The 18,279-nt window shown below is 35.2% G+C and overlaps 1 protein-coding gene across 6 annotated transcripts in view; it reads left to right on the top strand.

Annotated features, from left to right (window-relative positions):
- EYA4 (EYA transcriptional coactivator and phosphatase 4) overlaps positions 1-18,279 on the top strand; it is a 231,456-nt gene that overhangs the window by 109,203 nt on the left and 103,974 nt on the right. The gene's annotated exons all lie outside the window — the stretch shown is intronic.

Raw genomic sequence — 18,279 nt, 5'->3', positions numbered from 1 at the left:
AATTCTCCTGATCCAGAAGAGCTCCATATAGATATGTTTGGGGCCCCACAACCCTAGTGACCTCTTTGAGCTTCAAGTCACTATGAGTTTCCTGATTGGAGCTTCTGGCAAATGTAGGCAGCCTCCACCTAGAGGTATCACTTGGAGTTCTGGATTCATCCCATCCATGACATGGATACCAGGTACAGTCCTTTAGAGTCAACTGAAAATCTGGCCCATGGAAGCCTTGTAACTCCTCAGCCTAATATTCTCATTCTGGAATGGTTCAGCTCATAGTCAACGCATAGAAGGTGGGGAGAACCCAACAAGCCTGGATTGGCAAATGGAAATAATACGGTCAGGGTGCAGTTGGGCTGACACCAGCAACATCTTCACTTCACATGAAAAAGTGGCAGCTCTCCCTTTGAGGAAAGTTTTATCCTCATGATTCACAGGAGGTTTTGTTAAGTGCCTGGACCTGATTCAATGATGGATTGGCTAAATTGAAACCTAATGATATCCACTGGGCTGCTGTAGCTGTTCAGCCTGACCATCAGCTATGCAGAATGGATATTGTCTCTGCTCAGTATGCAGAATTCAAGGCAGTTCTCATAGTGCTGGCCAGTATTTCCCCTAATGAATCTTGTTATATATTTATTGTCTCTGGGAATGTTGCCAGTGACCTAGTTGTTTGGTCTGCCACTTGAAAAACTACCAACTGGCAGATTAAAAACATCCCTCTCGGGGGCCGCAAGCTGTGGAAATGGTTAAGCTGTCAGGGTCATTCATGAAGACACTTGTGGTGAGCACCTATTCTCTGATGAGAACCAACTGGAGTCAAGCTGCTGGTCCAGCTGCACCAACCAGACTGCCGCCATTGCTGCCTAGATTCATTACTGTACCGGACTTGTAGCATACCCATAGTCACAGGCACAAGGTAAAGCACTCTGTGTCTCAGATGTAGGGGTGACTGGCATTGAAGATTGGTAACTCCTGCTAACAGTGGACCTGTTTGTCTCAGTGAGGGAAGGCGTTTTATGGGTGTTTACCCCTAGCATCCTGGACAGGTCGAAAGCATTGGATTCCCTCTAAGGCAGAGGTTCTCAACCTGTGGGTCGCAACCATCGGAAAACACATATAGCATATAAGATATTTACATTACGATTCATAACAGCAGCAAAATTACAGTTATGAAATAGCAACGAAAATAATTTTATGGTTGGGGGTCACCACAACATGAGGAACTGTATTAAAGGGTCACGGCATTAGGAAGGTTGAGAACCACTGCAGGACTATTGTAGTGCCTCACTGCTATTGACACTTTCTCAGGCTATGGTTTTGCTGGCCCATTTCAATCAGCTAACTCCAGCCACACCATTGTGGCCCTTGAAATTGATCTATATAAGTCTGACAGTGATGCACCTTCTATCCCAGAAGCCAAGGCTGATAGGCAAGGTATTCAGTGGCCCTTCTCTGCTTCCTATCATCCACAAGCATTTCATGAAGACACTTATGGTGAGTACCTATTCTCTGATGAGCATTGGAACAGTTCCTTAAAATCAACTAAATGATTTATTGTTGAGCATTGGAACAGTTCCTTAAAATCAACTAAATGATTTATAATGCTGCCTCCCTGATCACATTCTAGTCCCTATTCACTAGTAAGACAATTTTTGGTTACTGAATCCAACTGGTCCGTTAGGGATAATTTCTTAGCCACTTCCTGGGTTCTAATGAGGACGAAAGGGGTGAGAGTTTATATCAAATTTTATGTTTTGAAAATGTGATATGTCATCCTATTTCTAGACATAGATGAGTCTTTCTTTCCCCCTAATAGCTCCCCTAGATAAGCCTGTTTGTTACACCTTCTCTGTGGTGGTCTAGTAAAAAAAGTTGGAATAGAGGGTTCAAACTTATTCTAATTCCACTTGAATTTTCTTGTTGGATTGAATCATCCTAATACTAATAATATGGATCCCTTGATTGAGTAAACTGCTCTCTTGAGTCCCCCCAGAGTGGATCTTGTAGGCAAAGTGGAGAACATATGGCCTTGGCCCTCTTGCTCATGACATTTCTGGATGAAGGTCTATGTGCAAGTGTGAGATGATTGGAAAGAGAAGTTGTAGCTACTGAAACATGACACATGATTTTTTAGTGATGGAGGCTGAGCAACAAGTCTGTATGTGTGGATAGAAAACCGTAGAGTTGTAGTGTTTGGAAAAACAATCATGGTTTTTGTCTTTCAGAGCCACTCTTAGAACCTTCCTCTTGAAGGAAAATGCCCTAAATTCTGTTAGAATACTGTTAAATTTAACTGACTTCTGGTCTGGTACCCCCAACAGCTCCCACATGATTTGAACAACATTTTCTTTAATCTTACCAAGTCTGTAAACCACAACAGAAGTGACCCATCTCCATCTCTCATGCAAAGGGCTTGCGAACACTTTTAGATGTCTTCCCCATCTTTCTCAGAGCTGTTATTCATTCATTCCATGGGGCAGATAAATGCACCTGGTTAATGGTATGGATAAGCAAAGATTGAAATGACTGGTCACCAACACAAGACTAGACACAGTTATTGAAGCTGTCTGGGATTTTAAGGCCTATTAACTGACCTAGACACCATGTTGGAGGCACCATCCACCCGTGCCTTCCCAACTGATGTCGATTCTACTTGTAGGGCCCCACGAATTGTAAAAAACACTTTACTTCTGTGGGCTCTGTGCACCTTGGAACTGTACTTGTATAGAACACTTTTATATTAGGGATATCATAATGTGCTTCACGTGTTTAAGGATGATAAATCATATACTTGTCAAATGTGGACCTCTGTCCAAAATAAAGCTACTTTTGGTCACTCAGGGGCAATTCATGGAGGGGTAAACTGACTCATAATTGTGTGCCCTGTGGACCATGATCTCTATCTCCAGTTAGAAAAGATGATAGCAAATTTGTTCCAGTTTTAGCTGAAGTAACCAATAACAGCACCTTGGCCCTGGAATGCATTCAGCCAAGGCACAACTCACTAGCCACAGTTGTTATAGATGACAGAATTGTCCTAGAGTTCCTCCTATAGGGTACATTGGTATCTGCAGACCAGGTGGAAAGGTCAATACAGAAACATAAGGATAAAGCTGTCTACAGGCTGACTTTGATGGCTTATGAGATTTGTTGAGCTGATTTGGTCTAGTACTCTGCAACACATGGTTGAGGTCAGTTTTTCAGTTTGGTCTAACCCTGCTGCTCACATAAATTTAGATATAGAGTTGGAGGAAATGAAAGACCCAATGACTCTGGTTTCTAGCTTTATTTAGAAGGAAAATATTGGACATTAAAGATAAAATTAGTGGAGAAGTAATAGAGCCTAGCACTAGACATGCTAAAGTTTGCTATGGTTGTGAGATATGTATATAGAGATATAAGTTAGGAGTATCTGAGCATTTGGAACTCAGCTGATAGATCTCAGGAGGTGAAAAAAATAGGAATCTGAAGCATATAGATGGTACTTAAGACATAAGAATACTTGAGTTATCTAGGGAGGAAGTATATAACTTGAATAGTTTGAGGCAGGTCATGAATTTTGCCAATAGCCTCACCTCCACCCAATTGGCTTTACTCCTTCAGATTACCCACTTGGCTCTTGATGTACTTGGATTTGACAGCCTTAACAGAAAAAGAAGGAAGACTATTAAACAAATAGCAAATATGATTACTGCATTGATTACTATATGGTGTTTGTTATACAGTGGTATAGACATAATTTGCTAAATGTTTATTGAAAAATAGGCTCTTAGGCTTTGGATTTTATATTCTAATATAGATATCATATCAATAACCTGGCTAAAGAGGCTGTTATAAATCTTTGGTGGCTGTTTAGTTTTGGTTCCATATGGTCTTTTTCAAACCAACAATTCGAAAGCTTAGTATACATAAAAAATTTTAAATTACTTTCCTCTCCATTCTCTACGGTTTTAAGTTGTCAGAAGTATATGAGTGTACTTTTGGTTTTCTTTTGTACTCCTATGTTGGCTCTGTTTTCTCTCTAGATTTCTAATACCTTTCTTTGGGATTTTTCACAAAGCTGTCTTATAGTTACTTAGCCAATAATGAAAAGTAGCAGGGAATGCTATACATAAGAGCCTGGAAGGAAGCATTTTATAACTTTGGAGAAGGAGGGTGCTTGATAGATTACTAGATAATATACAACAAAAGATGTGGGGGAAAGTGAAGAAGACTACAAAGCACCAACCTTGTGCTGCTTATGGGAGTGAATAGTCAAGGCGGATATGAAGGATGCACCCCATGGAAGTGCAGTAACTGACTTGTTTTTTCAATTTAAAAAATGTTTATGTGATTTTTACCAAACCTAAGAATTGTCATGATTGATTAAATTAATCTTGTTTTACATATTACTTTGAAGGATATTCATGCATTTAACGAATACTATTGCAGCATCGACACCGTGCAAGTTACTGCTGTAATGTATCAGCTATCAGCAGTTCATAGTAGTTTCGCTTTTATCAGAATGTGGGGCAGGCCTCATTGATTGCACTTAAATCACTGAAAGGTAGACCTAAGGCAACTATATATAGTTTCTAGAGGTCAAAGTGCCACTTTCAGTATTTTCAAATGCAAGAGAAAACATGCATTTACCCCAAATAAGGCTCTACTAGCTTTTAAAAACGTCCAGTTCCTTTGATTTTGGCAATTTTATTAACTCATTTGTACCTACAAGGTAATGTCATAATAATTAACTGCATTAATGGACAGCTGTATGCCCAATTTTAAGCAGGGGAAATGAAAACAATTAAAGTTAAATGAAATACATTTGGTAGATGGAGTCTTCGAAAATACATAGTTCACATTGAAAAAATAAATACTGTACCATTGACACTCTGAGATGGAAATCTTTATCTCACAGTTGGAGAAATCGATGCTTAGAAAGAATGGTTTATCCATTTGTTCCAAGTCATTTATTAGTGGTGGTACATTGAGACTTGAAGGGCATCCCAACCATTATCTGTTTATAGATGTTATTAAGAAAACATGGCTGCAATTTCTCCCTTTGTTTAATAGCCTGACGTAAAGATGTATAATTTGCTTTTATGACTCCAGGAACACTTTGATGCCCTGATGTATGCTGAGGTAAAGATCATATTTCTCATCAGAAAAATTGTAGATTTTTGTACTCTTTAAAAGCTGAAGCTACAGATATTTATTTTTGATGTTTATATTTCCCTAATTTACAAAGTTTTCACCACATATTGCTCGTTGCCCCTGCTACCACCCCCTGTCCCAAAGATTGGGAAAGAAAATTACCCTCCAGCCAGCCCTCTTTACTTCATGAAGAATTTATTTTGTACTCTTCAGGGTATTAGGTATGGTCCGTTGGGTCTCTATTGTATAGGAACAGACATAGATGCTGCTTCAATGAATGGTTCTTGAGCTCTTGAGTTTAGAAAATATTGAATGACTTCTAATCCCTTAAGAAAGTAGCCATTTCAAAAGCACATTCTGTAGAACTTAAGAATTCAAATTTATAGCACAATACTCAAAAAGCTCTAACTGCTCGAGATTTGACTGCAAAGGAGACACCCCTGTTAGTGATCCTAACCCTACCAGGAAAGAAGAACTGAACTGTCAGAGTGGCATCTCTAAAATAATTAATCGACATGTTTTATTAACTCTGATAGAGCCAGGCAGCTGTCAAGTAAGTATTGGCATCACAACCTGGGCTGAAATGTGCTGCAGGTGGAACGTTTGAGCTAATCCAGTTTCGCAGCAGCAGCAGCAGTGCCTTACTGTGGGGAGACAGCGCCGTCTTCAGTTCCTAAGGGCACTGAGCTTTCTATAGTCCTGCCCAAACCTGAAATAGGTAATGGCTTTTCACTGAGTCCCTTTCTTGAAAATGAAAACGACTTCAGGAACCACTTGTGCTACAAACGGCTCCGAATGAGGTATTTTTACTTCTTGGCTCTGTGGGTCTTTATTTTGAACTCTTTGCCCCACTGTCATTTAGAGCTAGACTGTAAAGATCAAGAAAAGAAAAAAAAAAGGGGGGAAAAAAAAATCATCCCAGAATTATGCAGACAGTTTAGAGGCAGTAATTCCCAACCTGGGCTGAAATGTGCTGCAGGTGGAACGTTTGAGCTAATCCAGTTTCGCAGCAGCAGCAGCAGTGCCTTACTGTGGGGAGACAGCGCCGTCTTCAGTTCCTAAGGGCACTGAGCTTTCTATAGTCCTGCCCAAACCTGAAATAGGTAATGGCTTTTCACTGAGTCCCTTTCTTGAAAATGAAAACGACTTCAGGAACCACTTGTGCTACAAACGGCTCCGAATGAGGTATTTTTACTTCTTGGCTCTGTGGGTCTTTATTTTGAACTCTTTGCCCCACTGTCATTTAGAGCTAGACTGTAAAGATCAAGAAAAGAAAAAAAAAAAGGGAGGAAAAAGAAATCATCCCAGAATTATGCAGACAGTTTAGAGGCAGTAATTCCCATAATGCCTGTAAATGCTAAATGGGAATGTTGTTGGAGGAACTTATGAAATGAGTTTAGTCTTTCTGTTGACATCTCTGAGACACATTTTGAAAGGGATGAATTGGAAAAGTTGCATAGTATTGTTTTTCTTTAAAGAAAACAATTCTTTTTTATAAACCACTAGATAAAAGGGAACCTCAATGCCAGAGAACAGACTTGTTTGCATTATCCCTTTTCTTGAACTTAACAATTCTTGTTTACTTCTCATTTCATTAGAACCTAACATATCTCGTCTTCTGTAAAAGGCTTATGTTAGAAAACATTTTACACAAAATAATGACCTCTTTGTGAGCATTGCTAATTGTGTGTGTCCATCCCTTCACCTACCTGAAATACAAATACACAAAATTCTAATTAAATAAAAATGCCTATCATTATCTTCCCACTTTGTCAGCATTGGTGTGTGTGTCTGTGTGCGCGCGTGCGTGTGCACTTAGGGGAGGAAGAAAATTCTGTACTTAATGGAACGATATAATAATGAAAGTGAACTCTCCCTCATCCAAAAGAAAAAACCAAAATGAACAAACAAATTACATGAAATATTTGATTGGACACTTTAACTGAGTACCAAAGCTTATTTAATCCTTATATTTAAATAAGTCCCATCCCTTAACTTGCCAGGAGGTATTTTTTCTACAGAAATGTTTTGCTTCAAAAGAAATAAAACTAGAATTTGCTTTTAGGAAACTTGAGGCAGGGATTTAAGTCTCTGCGTAACTGCTCCAGTGGTTTGTGAGTGTGTCACCATGGCAGCAGGCTGACAGCCTAGCAGTCAGGATAAATGCTGTACCTTAGATTCCACGGAAAGACAGGAGCTGCTGATGGGGGCCACCTCTAACAGCAAGTCCTCTCACTGTAACCAGAAGGTCGTGGAAAGCCATTGGTTGGAGCCAAGAGTGTTTACTCCCCAGGTCTCCTCCTCGTTAACCTAAATAACTGCACCACTCGGGAGCCCGAAGGCTCCTGCCAGAGCAAGGTGTTTTCAAGGCTACCTGCATGTTGGTCAGAGACAATAAACCTCTCAGAGTGTTCCGTAATCCTCTAACCGCGTTTCACTCTGCTCACACTGGAGAGTGGAATTTATTGGCTGTTGAACTTCACACACACGCGCGCACACACAACTTACTTCCAAATAAAACTGGAATTAGTTTCAGGTTTTTGGACTTTGAATGAGGTAAGTTGTATTTAGCTTTTGATTGAAGCGTTATAATTATTATTAGGTTAGGTGGTAAGTGATACCTTTAAGTATAGGCAGTTCTAGCTCAGACAAAAGTATTAGTGAGACTAAGTCGTATGGATTTTTCTCACTTTGGGCACCAGGATGATAGAAGGAATATGTACATAAAAATTGAGCAAGTAGGTTAATATAGAGAAAATCCCTACTTCTGCCCATGCTGAAACTTGTAAATACATTTGTCTTTAGTTCATAAAATGTAACTGCTAGAATTTCATTATGTTCATGCTCAAAGCAATGCAGGTGATGCAATAATTGATCAATTACACTTTATTAGAAACTGTTAATAGTTGACTTTGAGTAAGTTTTTCCTTATGGGGTTGTGCTGCAGGATTTTAAAAATTAATACCAGCTATTTAAATGAAAGGCTTTTAAAAAATAATTTCTATTTAGAAATTTTGTGCTGAGTTTGGATTTTTCATTAGATTGCAAATGTATTCATCTCAATGAGAAGTGTTTTATATTTTTAAGAGAGCAAATATTTCTATTTATGAAACTTTATTATTTTTTTTCAAAACTATAAAAGTAAGATCAAGTTGAATTTTAAATTTTTTAAAAACTATTTACTTCTATTTGGTTTTACCTTTGTTTGGATGTGCACTTAAGATGAGCTTTGATTTGAAAGCTTTATATGGAAGACCTTGGTAACGCTGATTGTTTAAACACATTTTTGTACCTTTGAATCTCATGAAGAGTGTGAATTGCTGTTTTGCTGCAGCAAAGGGTTAAGATGTGGGTGAATTGTCACAATAATTATGGTATCTTAAAGATTTCTTTTCATCCAAGACAACTGAGGAGAGCTTTGCTCTGTTGGTACTATTACATTATTCTTGTGAGAAAAACACAGTTCAGGAGGAGAAAATATCCTGTAGTTCTAAGTGTCTGTGAAAACTGATTTACTGCCAGAGTTAGATTGTTTAGAGAACCTGTTTGAAGAAAGGGAAGATGAATTATCACAGCCAATAAGTTTTCCAGTTTGGTTTCCAGGGTCTACTGAGCATCAGTCAGCACTATCCAGTTTCCTGCTCCTTTTCTTAGTTGCAGTTACTGTTTTCTGAATCCTGCGTAATTGAATAATGATGTTGCACTACCTTATTTTGCTTATTGAGTGTTCATTTTTTTTGTCAAAAGTTTCCTAAGCTATAAAAAGATTATTTGTCAAAATGGCAACAAAAGCAAATACCAATAACCATATAATGTTTTGTGTTATACCTTCTTAAAGAGAGGGAGGGTAGAAGGGTGGGAGAGTGGCCAATTTTTTTTTTATTTCTACTTTGATTTTTCTCTTTTGTCCTCCTAGTTCTTTATAAAGTGCTCTTAGACTTTTCGAAATTGTTTGATCTGACTTTTTGAGCTCACAGCCACCCGCAGAAGGAAGGTGGTTGTGTGTGTCCGGGGCAGTCTCACATTTTGCTTTGGGGAAATGGTGCAAGCCAATTTTGAAGGCAATGCAGCTGTGAAAGAAATACAAAAGCCAGATGACTTCATAAGTGTGTATTGAGGAAACCAGGATAAATTGTCCTTAGAACCTGCTCTAGCCATTTTAATTGAGGTCAAAGAGGAAAAAATCGTAAGTATATCTCAATTATTTATTAGGTTTATCTAGAATGAGACCTTCACTGCAGACAGACCTAATCTATAATTTCTTTACTGTTTAACCCTTGCGTTTAACCACTGTGTAGATCCATTTTACATTGAGATTGCAGATGGTACTTCCTTCTTCATGATAAACAAGTATTTAGGACCACAAAAATTATTGTGAAATCACCTGACTAAATGTAACTTGCATCTAATGAATCAATTTTGGCACTTAAAAAGTTTATAATAAATTGCATAATTTTTACTTGAACTTGCACAGTTAATGGGACTATTTCTTCTAACCACATATTTGTTTGTATGAAATATGCCTCCCATGGAGCTGTTTTATCTTATGCTGTTAGCCTTGTAAGTGATTTGAAATGTTACTTTGGTTTGATAGAAAATCTACTCAAACAGGAATTTTATAACTTGTATTTTTTTAGTGTGTAATTATACTTTAATCTGTGTTTATTAAATCTGCTAATGAAGAATTTCACTTAGGATTAAAACCTAAGAAAGTTAAATTATCAGCTTTTTATAACAATGATTATGCAAGATGGATTTCTTATAAAACTACTTTAGAATAAATTTGTAAACTCAAAATGTGACTAAAATATTGTAAAAATATCAGATGAAAAGGCAGCATGCTACAGATCCACTTTACCTTATTATATATACTTTAATTTAAAAAACATAAAACTTGCTGCCAACACTCCAGAATTTTCTTCTTATAAAAGTTGCTGTTTTAATGGAATATCAAGAATCTAAAATTTATAAAATTTAAAATATAAATCTTTTTACATACTTCTTTTACCCACATGCTGTGTCAGAAATATTTACATCATATAAAACCATCTTTAGATTAGTTTATAGATTATATACTGATATATACTGTTCAATTTAAAATTGTCTTTAGCATTTTATTGTTTACATTTTATCCATTAATTTGCTTTTAAAGTTAAAGGATTTCTCAATTTTCCTTAAGAGTAATTATGATACCAGTGGTCACATGGGAAGTGTTTATATATTTGTTGAAATACATTTTAAAGTTTATAGATATGTATTCAAACCCAAGAGAGATTTTAACAGAACTTTTACTAAAACTATTAAATATATATTAAACAATTATATATTAATAAACCAGACTATCTCTATATTAAATATTATTGAAATTGAAACGGTTAGTTATACCTAATAGACAATGATATTAGGTGCACTAGAGTATATTACATAATGATCGATATTTATGTTTTAAAACAAATGATAGCTAATCTATGCCTGTGGCCAAATTCTTTTGAAGTTTCATGACTAAGATGAGCTGAATTTGTTAAGTGGTTGAGGGCTGTGTTGTCTGGGGGCCTGTTGTGCTTGGCAGGTCATGATAAATGGGGAAGTTGTTCTTAACCTTGTGGTCAAAGCATTCCAATATCCTTTAAAAAAGGAAAGAAAACAACAGAAAGATAAAGAAGACATTGCCAAAAAGTTAGCAAGATTATCTATTTAGGGGAATAGGAGCAATTCTGAAGAATATTTTTTAAAGCATTATTTGTATAAATTCATATTTTCACTTGAGTGGAGAGAAATCTAAAGCTAAAGACTTTGATATTGAATACTGGTGGGATTATTCTTTTCTGACTCAGTGAGAAAATGCACTCAGGGAGGTTAGCAATTTGAATTTCATTGCAGTGGATTATACCAAATTAGCATTTGTATTAGATCTTGGTTTAGAAGTAAATATTCCACTTTGCTTTTTTTGTTGTTTCAATGCTGCTGACTGTCTTGTGGCACCCAGGTCTGCAAGGAAACATGTAAACAAAAAGTATAAAGGAGATGAAGCTACATGGGTAAATATCTCTTAGGTGTTTCTAGTACACATTGCTGAGAAAAAAATTCCTTTTAACCCTCCCTCATCTTTCAGATGCAGAGTGTTACAGCTGAACAGTCTAGTCCTGTTCCAAACGTGGAGGGAGTGGAGGACTTTCATATGAGCTGTAACATGATATGTTAAGGCATCTTACGGTTCCTTCTGTGGCATTTTAAGTACTGTGTTACCTTTGATATAGTCCCTTTTGGGTAATAATGAAAAACGTACCATTAGAAGGAGTTTGAAAATTTCCGGAATATTTCATGCAGTATATGTGGAGTTTATGGCAGGTGACAAAGGACTATGACATAATTAAGGAGAAAATATGCTTCAGAATTTTAAAAGCTTATGTGGTTTGACTTTGATTTACTCGGTATATATTACACATAAATAATGTGCTTTGTTTCCGAGTCATTGTTATATTTTGCTTTTTAAATATATCCAACCTTGCAATGAACTCTCAAATAATTTGAACACTCTTGTGACAGTTGTAGTTGATAGGAGTTGCAGTCTATAGGATTTTTTTTTTTTTTTTTTACATTTAAAAACGTGCTTTCTCCCCAGTGTGTGATTTTTGTATAGCATCCCTCCCCTAACCTGGGTCCTGGAAATGAAGGTCTGACCCATGGCAGTCCAATGCTAGAGGAGTAAAATAATTTCTACTTTAGGTTTTTGGTGGCAGATTTTTACTTATTAACCTTCTGCCCTACTGTTCACAGTGTATGTGTTTATTTTATTACTCTTGCAGTTAAACACAGAGTATTCAATTGTATCTTTTTACTTTATCTGTGTACAGCAGTAAGAAGGGTTATGACAATTTTTCTTTGAACTGAAGTAGATGCAGACTTCCAGTTATGCAGTAGCATTCTCTTACTGTTATAATAAATAGGTGGTAGCTTGGGCTTTTGAGAACTGATACTCAGTGTAGGGGATGGGGTTCGGGAAGAAGCCTGGGTGAGCAATGATAAAAAAAAAAAAAGTTGAAAGGGGATATACTAAGAAAAGGGAGCAATACAGAAACTTTCTTAGCTTCATGAAAAGGATTTTAGAAATGTATGAATTTTAGAGCTGCAAAATTTTTGTTTCTGAGAAGGAATGATACTTTATAAAAATAGTTTTAGATTTATTTAGTAGTTAGACTTTTACAAAGTTTATCTCTCACACTTTAGTTTTTTGTGGGTTTTTTTTACCATCATTTGGCAAAATGGCATTTCATTTATTTAAAGCCTCTCAAATTTGTATGGGTATGTTATTAGAACTCTATCTGACAAACTTTGTGTTCTAGAGATTTTTTTTTATGCTTTGAGTTTTTAGAAGTCAGTAACTGAATTGAAACATAAAAAGGGTAAAACAGGTCTTGTTGAGAGTTGAGGAGACGTTAGTTGAAGCCAGTTTCAACAGTGTCTCCCTTAGTTTATATGTTTGGGACTACAGCACAGTAATTCTATGGCAATCTCAACAGAAATTATATGTATGTGGCTGCACAAATACTTATAGGCTATCTCATTTAAGTCTGTATGTATTTTATTCTAAGTTCTGTTAACATGTAAATTTAGAAAATAAACATATTTTTGCAGCTGTTCTCAGTGAACAAACATTAGAATAACTTTAGGCAAACACCTCTATTGTAAAAATTATATATTTGGTTGAGTATTTCAACTAGTATTATTTTGGCTCAATTTTTAAATTAATTTGTATACCTACTTTTATATTGTCTTAGTTATCTTACTATATGCATTCTGAAGTAAAACAGAAGTGAGGTTTTAATATGTATTTGTTTAATTCTACTGACTAGAGAACAGGATGATCTGGGGAAGCCCAGTAAACTCGGAGTAGGAGTTGGTTCAATTAATTAAAAAAAAGTAAATGTTTTAGAAAGGGTCATCTAATTGAAATGTATTAAATGAGAGCATAATTTACATTACTAGAATAAAACTGGAATAGTTATAAGAAAACACTTTAATTTCAGTATATAATTAAAAATTCAAATATGAACAACTTCTAAGTAATAGAAAATATGAAAAATGCCAAATAGCAATTGATACTTCAAGAATCTCTTGTTTTCATGAAGTTAGAACCTAAAGATAACACATTCTGCTTTATCAGACAATTATTTACAATTATTTTTATCTAACTCAGTCATAAATATATTTTATAATATGTACATTAATACAAAAACTAGGCATTGATATGGTACAGTATTTGTATAAATATTTATTCAGTCAGATTCACATTGTAGCATATTCACATTTAGTAAATTTGACAATAATCTGATTCACATTATATTTTCTACACAGTTCAGGAAAGAAAGATTTTTCTAAAATATCACCTGTAAAATTATACGTGATAAGTCATTCATTACACTAGCAAACTTTCATTTTTAAAAGTCTTATCTTGGATGTATAGTTGCAGAATTGATCTTTTATTATCATGGTATAGTATAATTAAGACTTAGTCATTAGTTCATTTCAAAACAAAATGAAATTATAAGAGAGGTCTTTTTTAAATGTCTTCTTCCATTATTCAGTCCTTTAAATTGTTTTATTCTCATTAATACTTCAGGACTTATAAACAGTGAGATTAAGTAGAAAATAATTGGGATAATTGGTTCCAGCTTTTTAAAAAGATGGAATGATAAGATAAAAGAAACATTCTTTTCTGAAGATTTCGTATGAGTTAATCATGTTTTTCATTCTTACAAAAGTTAATTCATATACAAGATCATAAGCTCAAAGCACCTCATGGTTAGAAAATATGAAATATTTTAAGGTGAGTTTTATACTTTAATATCATAGTTGTAATGCAAAACATTCTAGAAATTACATTTTTACCCATATTTTTGAGATATTGAAAGTTTTCATTATTCCAAATACCAAATACTACATTCCTTATAATTTATTTTAAAAAGTACATGTTTTTTTTTTCTAATTACAGTTTATATTCAATATTATTTTGTATTAGTTTTAGGTAAAAAAAATATAATTTCAGTTATTCATGTACATACAGCTCCCCCCCCCAAAAAAAAAAACTTAAAGAGTAACTGGTATTGTCAAATAAGAACAAGATTTTTTTTTACCTTTGTCTAACTAATGTAATAACATTGACCAATCTCCTCTACCCATTCATTCTGATTTATTTTCTCTTGGCACTTACCACTGCTGCCATTATATTCATTCTACCTGTTTACTTATATACTGTATGTCTCCTCCACTAGAATGTATGATCCCTGCAGACAGGCTTTTGTTGGTCTAAGTTAGTGCTATTCAACACAAATATGGTGCAAGCACATATGTAGTTTAAATTTTTCTACTAACTGCATTAGAAAAGTTGAAAAGAAACAAGGAGATTTATTTTATTTAACCCAGTACATCTAAAATACCATTTCATTTCTCAATATAAAAATATTAAGAAGTTTTACAGTTTTTTCATGCTAAGTCTTTGAAATGCTGTGTGCCTTTTGCACTTATAGCACATCTCAGTTTAGACTAGTCATCTTGTAAGGTCTAATAGCCATGTAGCTAGTGGTGATTCTCTTGGTTTGCCCAAATCTAATTCTTCTCTATTCCTAGAATGGTCTCTATATTGATATACCCAATGCATTCAGTAAAGCCTTGTTGAATGAATGGATCTTGCTATTTAAGACATGAAACAAAAAATGGAAATTGTTTTTCATATTAGATCTTTTTGGCAGTCGTTAGGGTGGTGGGTGCTAGAGGTATTTAGATATTTTCTTCAGAACATTGCTGGTGCTTGGTAAAACTGGTTTCTTCGGTAGTCCAATTTAAAAGATTCGTTTCATAGATATATTAACAAGAAGTAACTGGTAAGTTCTTCTTTAAAAAGTGTTCCTTGGAACATTAGTTTCAACTCTTAGTGCTGGCTATAGAACATTGGACCTTAGGTGGTTTATTTTGTTGTTGTTTTGAGCTTTAGTTTTCTCATTTGTAAATGAAGGATTTCATCCATCATACCTGTCTTCATAGATTAAATGTGATTACATATAAATAGTCTGGCACAGTGAGTGAAAAAGCATAATTGGTGGTACTTATTATTAAAATGTAATAAAAACTGAACTTTTAAATATTGAGACTTTTGCATCTTAATTTTAAACATTTCAGCTTATATGTTTATGAATATTAGGTTCTTAACATGTCTTGGTTATAATGCCTTCATAAATCTGGATTTGAAATTTATTATAGAGATTACTTGCAGATTAATTTTTCTGGTTCTCAATATTATCATCTGTGAATTGGAGAAAAAATAGATCTACCTACTCTGTGCCTGGCATATGACAAACACTCAAAAATTTTAGGTAGTATACATTTAGGTAATGTCCATTTATTTTTAAAAATTCAGTGTTTTGAAACATTTATATGTTTATTATAATAGTTAAAATTTTAATTCTTTTTCATCTTGCTTTGATGATGCATGAACTTTAGTAACATTAAGTAGAGTTAAAATTCACGTTAATGCAACCACTTAAATGTATTTAACATTGTCATGTTTTTTGCCCACCTCCTTGAATGTTTTATGAAAACTAGGATTTGTATTTAAATTGTAGGATGAAATTTTGTCTCATTCCTTGGCCTGTTTGTTTTAACTGTATTCAAAACTAAATTGGTAGTCATTGAAGAAAGAAGGTTCTATATATTTTGTAATAATATTCTTTCTTCAAAAGCATATATGTTTCAGCAGTCACCATTTAATGAAGTGATGCTGATCTCTCAGATGGGAGGGTGTGTTCAAATTTAGGTAAAACTTTCCATTTGGCTTCTAATTTCATGTTCAAGACACTATAAACATATAACTTTCGTAATGATTCATTTAACTTTTCTCCATCGATTCAGAAATAAGGTAAGGTTTTAAAGTATTTTAAAGTCATAAGAACTTTTTTTTTCGGTTTTTGGTATTACTAAATTTTTTTTTCAAGGATGGGTTAAAAGATCAGATCATATTATTCTTTATACTTCGCCTCAATTGGTAATAGTGTTCTGACAATTCTGTGTCAGAAATATCTGTCAAAAACATCCTCTCAACTCCCTATGGTTCTTTACCATCTCTCACCAATGAATTGAATTATTCACTTAGTAAACTAATATTTGGGGATTCTCTTAGCCCATTCGGGTTTCTGTAACAAAATACCACAGTCTAGGTAGTTTACAAACAACTGAAATTTATTTCTCATAATTCTAGAATTTAGAAAGTTCAAGATCAAGATACCAGCCTGCTTGTGTCTGATGAGAGTTCGCTTTCTGGTTCATTGCCATCTCCTTCTTGTTGTGTCCTCAATGGTACAAGGTTTAGGGTGTTCTGTGGGGGTCTCTTTTATAAGAGCATTAATTCCATTCAGAAAGGATCCACCTTCATGATCTAAGCACCTCCAAACATCCACCTTCCTTATCTTTGAAGGTTAGAATTTCAACATCTGAATTCTGGGAGGACACAAACATTTAGACCACTGCTGGGAGCACCTACTTAAGTTTAGGGATGTAGTGACGTACAAGATCAGTGCCATCTATGCTTTCATGAACTTATACTTTCCTATTGCATTTGGCTGTTATCTGTCTTTCAGCCCTCACCTTGTCCTCCTTCCATACTATCTTCTTTTTTTTAAAATATATTTTTATTGATTTCAGAAAGGAAGGGAGAGGGAGAGAAACATCAACTATGAGAGAGAATCATTGATTGGCTGCCTCCTGTACACACCCTACTGGGGGTCGAGCCCCCAACCCTCACCAGGAACTGAACTGTGGCCTCCTGGTTCATAGGTCAACACTCAACCACTGAACTACTGCAGTCAGGCATCCACACTATCTTCTGTACCAGGGATGGGAGCCTTTTTTCTGCCAAAGGCCATTTGGATATTTATAACATCATTCATGGGCCATACAAAATAATCACCTTAAAAATTAGCCTGCTACATTTGGTCAAACATTTAATTACTTCACTCCTAATGCCTTGGCAGCACCAGACCATATGATTTCACGGCCCTTTGCAGCTCGTGGGGTTGACGTTCTCCACCCCTGTCCTATATCATCTCTACTCAGTCTGTTTCTTAAAACCCTTAAATGGTCTTCATTGGACCAAAATTATATTCCAGATTCTTTACCATTTATAAGGTATTCATGATATGGTTCCTCATGCAAACCTCATGATGTTGAAATCCTTGCCTTTTTTTGAGGCCTTATATCCTTTAAAACTTGGTTCAGAAGTTTGTTGCCATCCCCATCTTTCTTTGGCTGGGTTAGATTATCCTTTGAACACCCACAACACTGAATCGACCTCTCCTATAGTAGTCATGGCATCCCAAATATTATTCTTACCTCATCTGACCATGAGCAAATGAATGAAAGCCCTAAAAAGAATCATTTTGAATAATGCACACTTACAATATCTAAGAGAATATCTATACTTCAATCTTTTATCACATATGTATTAGCTACGGATCTAGGACTCTATGGGTACTAGATAGCAAGTAATCAATAGATGTGTCCTCTACCGTTATAGTTACTACTCTAAGAGAAAATTAAAATAATCAGAACTTTCTGGTAATTTTGTGCGCAATGATGTTTTGTGTAGCCATGGGCATTAAAAATTTGTTCTTTGTTTTTTGAACCACAGGAAGCTTGTCTAGGTTCTGACTCTTGCGTGGGTGTATATTTCTAGTGTGCATATGTGCTCTGGAGCTTCTTCAGTCAGTCCCCAAGTCAAGTCATCATAGTCTTGAGGGACATGACATTCATTTTGAGATGATTTCTACATATTTATTGGACAGTTCCTGTAGATTCTGGTGATGAATCATAGGAAAGAATCAGTGGGAAAGAAGGGTTTTATTCTGGTATCCTTCCCTTTCAGTTTTTATTTTCCTTGGGGAAATTTTAATGAACATAAGACTTTTATGGGTTTGTAGTGACTTCTATGTTGACATTTTAAGCAAAGTATTTTTTTATTTTTTTATTTTTATTTTTTTTTTAAATATATTTTATTGATTTTTTACAGAGAGGAAGGGAGAGAGACAGAGAGTTAGAAACATCGATGAGAGAGAAACATCGATCAGCTGCCTCCTGCACATCTCCCACTGGGGA

The sequence above is a fragment of the Myotis davidii genome, unplaced genomic scaffold (assembly GCF_000327345.1).
Source record: "Myotis davidii unplaced genomic scaffold, ASM32734v1 scaffold266, whole genome shotgun sequence".
In the NCBI taxonomy this organism is placed as follows: domain Eukaryota; kingdom Metazoa; phylum Chordata; class Mammalia; order Chiroptera; family Vespertilionidae; genus Myotis; species Myotis davidii.
This window is presented reverse-complemented; position numbering and strand designations above follow the sequence as displayed.